The following is a 10,874-nucleotide window of genomic DNA, read 5'->3' as shown; positions in this document are numbered from 1 at the left end:
AGGGATGCAGCTGAACAAGGTACCGGTGAACTGTGCACAAATCAAGGACTGACTGCCATAAGACTAACATTATCATTATATATGGTCTGTAGCAGAAGTGACAGCTGTTTGAGGTTTGGGCCTGGACGGCAACACCAGTTTTCCTGGTTCTCATTTTCTAGGCCCAAACTTCACGACTGTAACTTCTGCTACAGACCATATATAATGATAATGCTAGTCTTATGGCAGTGAGTCCTTGATTTGTGCACAGTGAACTGGTACTTTATTCAGCTGCGCCCCTCCAGCAGTTTTTTTTATAAAGGCTGTCGTAAAATCAAACATAAAAATCCAAATAAATGTGAATAGAGTCGTATTACACAGAAACAAATTTCATATCTACAGTTTCAATGAAAAACCACATGCATCCCCCGATTCTTATCATCATAACTGTAAAAATAAAGTTTTTGATCAAAAACTGATGTTCCTTTCTAACTCGAAGCTTTCTGGCCAGCTCCGGCCTCGAAGGTCAGCTGCGCCTGATCAAAAGGACTGTCAACGCGGCTTGAGCTCAAGGCATCCTGGAATGAAGACACCTCTCTGAAGCATTTTGCGCATTTAATTAAAGTTTATTCTCGCCCTCTCTCTTGCGACTTGAGTCAAAGTCCAAAATCTAAACTGCTTCGACCCTATCAGAAGGGCACAGTCTGACAGACAATGGTTTCATAATGCAAGGGACACTGGTTCCATTATGACCATGGAAAGCGTTTTTCTTGAGGTGCATGTGCTTTTGCTTATCTTCCTCATCGCTTTGTGAAAATCACTGTGTAAAGTTAGCTTTCCTGCAGTGCATTATGTAGCCACATTGAATGCAATCAGTGAGGTCCTGAAAGCTTCACTTTAACAACAGGAGTTACGTGCTCGTCAAGACCCTCGTCTCACAGCAAACTTCTCTTCACCAGCAGGCACAGGCTAGAGCCCAGTCAGCAGGTGCTGCAAAGACATGATGAGAGTATTTAAGCACGAACCTCAAGATGGAAAGGAGGCGGAGCAAAGAGCAAGAAAAATGCATCAGGAGGAGACTGCAAGCTCTGGGATGAGCAAGCTAGGTGTGGTGCTGTCAGGACACTGATGTCGCAATGGGAACAAGCGGAGCCAATAGCGCAGTTGTTCCAGCCTCCTCTGGAACAGTGATTCAGCTGATACGCCAATGACACGCCAACAGTGACACGCCAATTTATAGTTATATTCTGTATTTATATTAAATGAAGCCAGTGCACGTGATGCCATCTCCCGAGTTGTGCCATGCTTGCACCGCTCACCCCCTTCCTGGTAGCCATGTGCTCGTACCGTGGTCAACCTCAAGTCTTCACCCCTTTCCTTTGAAAGCCTTTGTGTGCACGCACAACTCACCACATGCTGTCGAAAAAGAAGAAATAAAAACGTGCATCACTAGAAAGCATAGCTGCTACCCCAGCAACAAGTGGAGGGGGCACCCTTTTGTTTGTTTTGCCCGAGACGACTGTCCAGAATGGCGGATTACCAGCCCGCGCATGTGCAGATTGCTAATAGAAAAAGGTCCATTACCGCAATCTCATGGAGTCCGACGTATCACAGACGCTGCGGCACATACAGGGTCGCCCACTTGTGGGCCACACCAGTGAATACAACCTATGAAGTGCTATACCCACCACCGATATAGCATTATCTAGGTGCAGTCAGAAACACTTTTTTATGTGTTTACACGTACTTTCAAGCGGTCGGAGGCTCAACATGGCTGCTTGTCACTGCTTCTGACCGATCATCCATGGGTCGATCCCACCAATCTGGCTGCCACAAATCACAGTAATAACGCGGAAGTCTTCAATTGTGGGCCGGACTGACACACACGATTCGCGCCAGGGCTGTCAAACTGGCGTGGCCTTTCTGATCGCAGCGTTAACACGCCACAGTGGTTCGAACACTTGCCCAGTATGAAGGTAGCTATTTCTGTCGTCGTTGGTTTGTCGCATAATGCATGCTTTACTGATGTTTAAGTGCAAGACCTGGCAAGCTTCTCTAGCTCGCCCAGAATTTCTCAATACGCAACTCTGAGCTGACGTGTGAGCACGTCTGTTTGTCGTGTGGTTCCTTGTTAATGAGCCAGACCATGCAACTGAACGGTGCGAATGCAGATTTGATGCTTTCAGCGCATTTCACTCCTTTCTTCGATCAACAAGAGAGAAACTGTCAGTAATGCTCGTAGAAAGACGGGGCGAGTCAGAAATGCTGCTTGGACACTTCCTAGTACCATATAAATAGTGCACTTAATCTTACCGAGAGCCAAAGCATCATTTTAGGCTGTAGTGAAGCAGACCAGAAAACACCCCTGCCCTTTTTCTTGTCCTTTCTCTTTGAAGCACTCCTTTGTTTATGTATTGAAAACCAATTTGTGCAGCGGCACACTTCATTAGTTATTTGTGTATATGGCTAATTTTTTACATTTTAACATTTATATGTTCTCATTGTAGTATGATACTTATCTTGATCAGTGCATTTTTGAAGCAGAGGTGGTTTTCTTCAGGTGGCAGTTCCTTTTCTCTACAAAAAAGGGCTTGCTGTAAACAGGATCAAACAACAAAAAAGGAAATCTGTTTTAAGTAAGGAGGAAAAAGGTTCACGTCAATTTATAAGGCTGAGACAAAGATTATGGCAGTCACTACACGTGCTGCGGTTCCCGTAGGGCTAACAAGCGATTTGCAAAAAACTGGACAACACTTCCCATGGTGCGGAAACCGAAGATGTACTCCTGCAATTAAAACGCGGAATTATCGCTGCCCCTTCAAAGGTAGATAATTGAGCCATTTTCGCACTTGATCTTTAGAAAGCTTTGATCGCGTATCACCAGGCTATTTTGTGTAACGTTGCCACTTTCACTCCGTGTCGCCGCACATACAACTATATCCGTAACTTCCTTTCGAACCGCACGGCTGTTATTCAGCTCGGTGACCTACAATCAGACACTATCCATTTCCCAACCATTGGCACGCCTCAAGGTGCAGTATTATCCCCACTCCTATTTAACATTGCCCTAATCCACCTTCCCAGTAAGCTCGCCGCGATCCCTCGCTTACTCCACAGCATATACGCCGATAATATTACGCTGTGGACCACCAGAGGCAGCGACTTTCAAATCGAGGAGGTTCTCTAACAGGGAGCTGACTTAGTTACCGCCGCCGCGCAAGTTGGGCTTGGATGCTCACCTGAAAAATCTGAGCTTTTAATCCACCCCGCCAAATCAACCGGCAACCCGGCCCAGACAACCACCATTGAGGTCCGCATTGATGGTAGGGATGTTCGCCAAGTGGAAGTCCTGAAAATACTTGGGCTCTGCATACAGCGCAATTTCGCAAACATTAAGTACCTAGCACAGCTGAATTCTCAGGTGAATCAGACGATCGGCCTCATCCGCAGGATTGCTGCCCGCAACAAGGGGCTCAAAGAAACGGAGCGTATCCGGCTGATACAGGCATTTGGGCTCTGCCTTCTCACTTACTCCCTCCCGTATCTCTTGCCCTCGCGTACCGAACTCTCTAAAGTCAACTGCCTCATTCGAAAGACCTAAAAAATGGCGCTACAAATCCCTCAGAGCACTACCACTGCCAGACTCGAGAAACTCGGCATTTAAAATACTGCGGAGGAACTCATTGAAGCCCACCTTATCGGTCAGCTAAATAGGCTCTCATCCACCCCCACCGGTCACACTCTCCTTGTTACTCTTAACCTTAAAGGGGTCCTGAAATACCTTCCGCCGATGCATGGATGTACATGTACCCAAATAGAGCAATGTATTTGCAATCTCCTCCAGCAAGAATTTCGTTAAAGCGATGAGTATTAGCTGAGAAATCGTAAATCAGAAACCGCGCATTATCGTCGCTCCGCGTTTCCTCCTCCTTTCGACTTACTCTCCGCTGTTGACGGCGCGCGAGCCTTGCCTCCCATGATGCTGCACTCCGCAGCGGTGACGTAATTCCGCTATTGCGCTGCTCAGACTGTCGTCTGCTACGGGCAAGCTTTGTTGACACAATCCCGCACGCCGCTCAAGGCTGGAAAAGCGAACGAAAAATCTGGCCGCATGTATGCGGCGGCCTGGCCTTGCCCTTTCACCGTGTACGTTGCTGGCGGCACATGACTTTTTATCGGCGGCGAACTCGCAGCAGCACGGGGAGGGTCGTGCGCTCGTTCCCTTGATGCACCGCGCACTGTTTATCCAAAAAGCGCCGTATCAGATGTGGCCCCGCTGGTGCCGGGTCTTATTTTGCGGCGGTGGTAATTCCTGCCGGCGGCATGTGAAAAAGACATTTTAATCCGATACAGAACCCGTGCACAAAACGCTTCAATCATGTGACCAGTTCAGCTTGGGGCGACGCGTGGTGGAGAGCGGCAACGTTGCCAAAACATGCTCCGTCGCGGCTCTGAGCTTTCTAGCGCTGGAGCGAGCGCCATTTCTTTGACAATCTCAAGCATCGGTTGCCTTGGCAACAACGCACAAACCACCCCAGAAGTCAGTTACGGTTGCGTGATCCCGGTTCAGCTTGGGGCTCCACTTCGCGACATGTGGGCACTGCAGGCGTACCATTCACTCCCATTGGGAAGTGCGAGATGCGTTTGGCATTACAGGAAACGATGGTGTGTGTGTTGTGGACGCCTTTGTTTCGCGATGAAATGCGACGTTGTGCTTCTGCGGGTGGATAGTGCTTCCCATGGCCTGGATTATCTTTCTCGAGCGACGTACGACTCAACCTCGCGCGGGGTATGTGCAGTGTGCGTGGCTAAAAGCCATCGGCTTGTGCGCCAGAGTTAAGTGACTTGCTGTTCGTCCCAGCAAACCGCGCGCGAGGTGAGTACCGAATTTACGACGGGCAGGAGGCAACCCATCCTCTGTCAGTCGTGGTTCAGACTTTCAACGCATGTTGTGACGTTGTTTTCGTTAGAAACGCATCTCTGGATTGTTTTGAAGTTGAATAAAATGTATGCGTCAAACCCGGGCATTCGGCTCAGGGCGTTCTCTGCGATTGCACGAAAGAAGTGCCACGGGGCTTCAACGCTTTCTTTATGGAACGTACTCAGGTAAGAGAATATCCATGTCGTGTTATGGCCGTGTTGCATTCAATACAAACGGTTAAGCGTTTGTTTTACACTTGTTTCGTTTGTCGTAAAATGCCCAAGCAGTCCGGCACTCCGCTGGCAGATCAGCCGGCGAGCCGACGCTGAGCAGACGACTCATCTCTTTGCCGGAAGTGCGTGAAAAAACCGCCCAATAGCAGGATGTCTAGCTCATGACGAACATCTGGGAATCGATGATGTAGACATGTGAAGATGGCGGCGTCCAAAAACACGAAGGAAAGGGTGAGAAAAAAACGACAAACTTTGCAACAAAAGTGTGAGCTTTCCGCTGCGCGTAAAAGAGTAATACTTGGCACAGAGGACGTTGACGACCCAATCTAACGGTTGCGCTAGTTCATTTAGTGTGCTCAAAATGCCTTTCAGGGCCCCTTTAAAGCCCCTATCCTCTGTGATGACAGGCTCCCGGTACCAGCCGACATTCATGGCTCCCTCACTATCCACCCTTTACCGCGCAATATCACCCAGTTTTCAACAAGCAGCCTAGGGAACTACGAGCACAAGCACTTACAGAGAAATACCCCGTCCACCCCTCTACGGTTTACGTGGACGCAGCTTGCTATCGATGGCAGGATGCATACGCTGTCGCAGTAGTAATCAACCATCCCAACACTCCTCCTCTTAAATCCCTAACAGACCGCACCAACTGACCGCTGAGGCGGAAGAGGCGGCAATAGGTGATCGGTAAAAAGTGCAAATGCTCATGGGTGCATTGTCAGCTCCCGCGGAGTTCTGTTACTTCCGGTTCGAGAGCTCTCCTGGCCTCCCATATGCCGACGGCTTTCACGCGCGCTTGTGCTTGTTGTTTATCTGTTTCCACTGAAAAAAAAACCGCTCATGCATCGCACATTCAATGTGTAACAACAATGAATTCTACTAGGGGCTTCTCTGAAAGGTTAGCACTCTGTGACAAATAAACAACACGCACACACGCGCGTGAAAGCCGCCGGCGTACGGGAGGCCAGGCGAGATCTCGAACCGAAAGTGGCTGGAGCAGACAACGTACCCATGAGCCTTTGCACTTTTTACCGGTCACCTATCGCGCCAGCCCTTACACATAGGCCGCCCCCTATCACTATCATCTCGGATTCGAAAACGGCCATTCGAAATTACGCCAGAGGCATGATCTCGCCCCTGGCGCTCAAAATTCTCCTCAAAAATCCTCCTACCATACAAATAAAGCTGATCTGGACTCCGGCCCACATGGGCGTGGGGGGAAATGAGGCAGCACATAGGGCCGCTCGAGAGCATACCATCCAAGCAGGCCCTAGCCTCGAACCCTTTCACGGAGCCCTATCAGCTTGGGACAGTCTCTTGAACTTCCAAGACATTACGGCACATTACCGCCTCTCACGCCGCCAGCTCCCCCCCCGCACACCCGGATTTATCCAACAGGGAAGAACGGCTATGGCGACTGGTGCAAACCCATACCCTCCCATGTCGCTACCACCTGCACCGTATTTATCCTTCCGTCTACCCCTCCACCAACTGCACGGCCTGTGGAGCAGTGGAAACACTGGACCATCTTCTTTGGAACTGTCCCCACAACCCCTATCCTCTCTTAGCAGACGGTGGGCACTGGGCTGAGGCACTGGGCAGCTTCGACCTGTCTACCCAGCGGGTGGTGACGGCGAGGGCTGCTGCGGACACCGGTACGCCGGTCACCACGTCCCCTAAGCGGCCTTTAAAGGCTCAATAAAATGTTTGTCCTCCTCCTCCCATGGTGCGGTCATATGCGGTTTTGCACAGATGGCATCTGGCCCCATTTTGTCTGACTGGCAATGAAAACTGCCTGCTTCAAAATAACTAAGACATTTTTTAGCCACATTTATATTCAGGCAGAAAGTGCTGTGCAGCCATTGCATGTAATGTTGCCTAGTATGAAAAATTGTGCTCAATAGGTTTCTGAGGAAAGCTGGTTTCGAGAATTGCATTGTGCCATAGGACAAAACAAAATTAACTATAAATGAAAAACAACACAACAAAAGTCCTGAGTTTTGCCATGCATATTTTTGTGCTCCTTTTCTATCATGTTTACAACCAACATGACCATACTGTTAATTACATTGCACCTTTGGTCTCATAGGTCACCCAGAAAGGAAAACAACTGAAGTCGATTAGGTAGTGTAAGGAAAATTCACTTTATATTGTAAAACAACAACAGTATTAATGTATTCTTGAAAGCGTAAGAAACAACGGCCTCGTCTGGACCTTTTGCAAATGTAAAATAGTTTCTTCTTGTCTTCTTTTTATTTTATGGTGAAGGAATGGGGCTGCTTCTTTTCCTGCAGCTTGTTAAGTTGGCCAATTTTTATGTGATCAGGTATCTAAGCATTCAGGAGTAGACGTGTCCTGATCAGGTATATCTTGAGTCCAACTGAGTAAAGCGTATTCTGATTTTTATCATGCTAAGGGTCATATTCCGAATGCTCCCCATGAGCACAAACGAGTTGCAGTGAATGAATGAAGATAGCACGGAATTCTTTTATCAACACGTAAATGCCTAAGACTAGTTCACATACTTGAGCAAATCACAAGCACGGCATAAACTTAATGCGGTTGCCCAGCAGTTGGGCAACACGCCACTATTTAAACTAAATGCATATGCTACTCGATAGTTTCCCTCCAGCTTAGAGACTGCCTTTTCCATGTATTTTCTAGTTCATAAATATACCATAGAATGCTTGGCTGCAGCAGCTCTCATAAATTACAAAAGGACAAGAATAAGATAGGCATTGCTTCCACAGATGATCCCTTTGTATCATTCCTGACATGAAATAGCCAAGTGAATCTTTGGACCTTGGTAACAAACTGTTTCAAAGCACAGTGCAAACCGTGATGAACAAACAGCATTGCGTCAGGTGCATAGCCTGCGACACTGTGCAGCTGAAAAAAATATCTATGTCTTTCTGCTTCATTTTCCTGTGTTTACATATGCAAAGTGCCTTTATTAACAATAAAAGCAGGGCGGTAGGAGGAGTGTAAAACGTTTAAAGAGCTTACGGCAAAATAATGTGACACGCTTTTTTTAAACATTATGTATGAGCTGCCTCACGTAAGAGGCATTTCTTACAACATTCTTAGTCCTGTATGGCTTTCTCACACAGCTTAGATGTCGTGCGAAAAAGGCAACTTAGTCTAACAGCTCAAGGCGAGGTAGGTGCACCTTCTCCCGTTTGCACTCAAGAGTTTACATGAGAAGGCATTAAGTAATTGCATCATATCGAGTAAACTGAGGTCACTTCGCACTATGAGGCACAGGGCAGTGTGGTAAACCTCTCACTCAAGGATCTTTAGCGTAAACCAAGACATTGTGTACAGAAGGTTATTTTTTTTGGCTTTATAAATTCAATGCAGCCCCGGCAGCCAAGAATCGAACCCAAGACATTGTACATCCCTGCAGCCATAGGAAACCATGTGAGATCTGAGCAATCTGGCACCTGAGAAATCTCATTACGATGAATAAAGCTACCGTGCGATATTACTTAGTGCTTACAAAAACCAAGGATAGACAGCATAGGGGCACTAGATACATCTTTGCTTACACAAAACTCAAAAGTAAAATTAAAAAATATATATATATATATGACGCGGCCATCCGAGGCACGGTATATCTATGGTGTTGACTAATACCATGTACTGTGCCCTGGCCGACGACGTAATTTATGTTCCTGCCTCCACTGGAAGCTGGAAAGCACTGTAAACGGCCCTGCGGTCAGCCATAACCCATTACACGCCCAAGACTACAGTGCAAACTTTGTCGTGACGGAAACCACGTACGGTGCTGTTTGCACGAAGGTCACGCCAGCCCACCTCATAGATTGTGCTATATCGGTAGTGCATATAACAATTTCTGGTGGGACTTCACTAGAAGGTACATATAGCATCATCCATAAATTTTCAACATTAAAAAATGAAGGTAGTAATTAAGCAGTGCATGAGCTATCCCTACCTCTTCATTGTTTCACTAGCTACTGAAAGACTTGTATTTGAAAATGTCAGGCTGGAATGGATGCATAGACCAGGTTGGTTTTTTGACATTGGCATAAATAACTAAACTTGATTTTTAGTACACACGCTGCTGTCTTCATGGCTATCAACTACCATGCTACTGTAAACCCTCGCTTGAAATGTACACGGAGTGAGAACGCGCTGGTGGATCTAAAGTATACCATCAAATAGAAGCCAGGAAAATTCGGGAACCCGTTTGGTTGTGACAAGTGGCCTGCACTAGAATGGCAGTTCCCACTAGAATGGCAGGATGAGTGCTGCAGGCAGGCTAGGGGCACCGTGACTGCAGTCAGGAGATGCTGCAAGAGAAATAAATGGAACATGAGGAATGAAGCACCGTTGAGGCAGCAGTAAATAAACAATCTAGGATGACTAAAAAAAGGGCAAACGAAAGCGAAGACCACACAAGCAGTGCTCTTGCCCGCCCTGCGTTATCCGGGTCGTTCCCGCTGAATTTCCATCGGTTATTGAACGCCGATTGATGAGATGAAAACACATAACGACGTAAGCATTCCTTGGCAGGCACTCCTGACAGCAAAAGTGCTGGATGCAGCAACGAGTGCAACAGGCTAAAGTAGCGTGTTACAACGCCCTCACGAACCACACGCACACACGAAAACCTTGCCAACAGGCACCTGTCACGCTCCTAACTTCACCAACAGATCGCACTGCAAGTTCATTTTCGTTACAATATTAAGATCGGTTAGCACAAGGCACGTTGTCTAGAAAAAGCGTCGAGGAAAACAAGTGATGTTAATGACGCCACATTAAAGAGACAATGAAACGTCATGGGCGAGACGGGTTTGCAATGCGAGCAAGTTTCCGCGCCGTGCAACAAACCGTCAACAGCTCGCGATCGCCGACAGACGCGAACGAGCAGCATCAACAGCGACAATAATGCAAGACGGGGAGAACGCGCCGATAAGAATTTCGTAAACGTCGCTAATATAACTGCCGCGAGCAGAAAGCAAGCTTTGCAGTAGGAGATATGCGAACTGATTGCAAACCCGCCAAAAAACACTCACCTGGTCGGCCGATGGTGGACAGTTGAACGCCCACAGATAACTGCAAAGCTGTAGTGCCAGAAGACGCTGGAGCTGTTGAACGACGACTGACAGGGCGACAACCATCGCCAGTTTATGAATTCTTGCGTCGACCGCATAAGTCGAACGCGACTACTTGAATCGCTACGGCACGTACGCCGTGTAGGCAGCACTCGGAAAAATGTAAACATACCGCGCGGGAACGCTGCGAGCAAACGTGACGTCACATCCGCCTAGCGATGCTCCTCACCCGCCCAGAAGGTTGGTTAATTCCTCTCCTGAAGGGCAGGTGAGGGGGGCGGCTCGCGGCGTTCTCTTCGGCGGCCTTCGATATATCATATGCCGGGTAGTTTTCTCCTTTCCTCCGCAACGCGGAGGGGCCTATTTCCGGTCTGGTGCCACAAAAAAGCAGGCATGGGTGCCTGCTCGCAAGTGCGCGCGCGGGCTGGTAGGGCGTTTTTGAAGCAATAAACGTTTGTAGTCGAGTGGTCCCGTTGAAAGGGAAGTATTGAGCTCATCACGCAAACTCCGCGCGCACTCAAAACACAAAAGAAACGGCAAAACTGTGCCTACAGGTTCAGGCATAGAAGAGGTTCGTACACAGCGATGACGACGACGGAAATGGGAGAATCTACCCGCGAAGTTGACCAGTGACAGCCGATCGGGCAGCCATGGCCTATG

The 10,874-nt window shown here is 48.0% G+C and overlaps 1 long non-coding RNA gene across 1 annotated transcript; it reads right to left on the bottom strand.

Annotated features, from left to right (window-relative positions):
* Positions 1 to 306: 306 nt before the first annotated feature.
* On the bottom strand, positions 307 to 10,476 carry LOC144168305 (uncharacterized). The gene is made up of 3 exons (XR_013322173.1): positions 10,176 to 10,476; positions 9,312 to 9,449; positions 307 to 969 (listed from the first exon to the last, which is right to left on the bottom strand). It is a non-coding gene; the product is annotated as an uncharacterized LOC144168305 (long non-coding RNA).
* Positions 10,477 to 10,874: the final 398 nt, after the last annotated feature.

The sequence above is a fragment of the Haemaphysalis longicornis genome, unplaced genomic scaffold (assembly GCF_048455015.1).
Source record: "Haemaphysalis longicornis isolate Haplotype H1 unplaced genomic scaffold, Haemaphysalis longicornis Haplotype H1 scaffold_1, whole genome shotgun sequence".
NCBI classification, from domain to species: domain Eukaryota; kingdom Metazoa; phylum Arthropoda; class Arachnida; order Ixodida; family Ixodidae; genus Haemaphysalis; species Haemaphysalis longicornis.
Note: the sequence above shows the minus strand (reverse complement) of the source record. Positions and strands in the feature narration are given on the sequence as shown.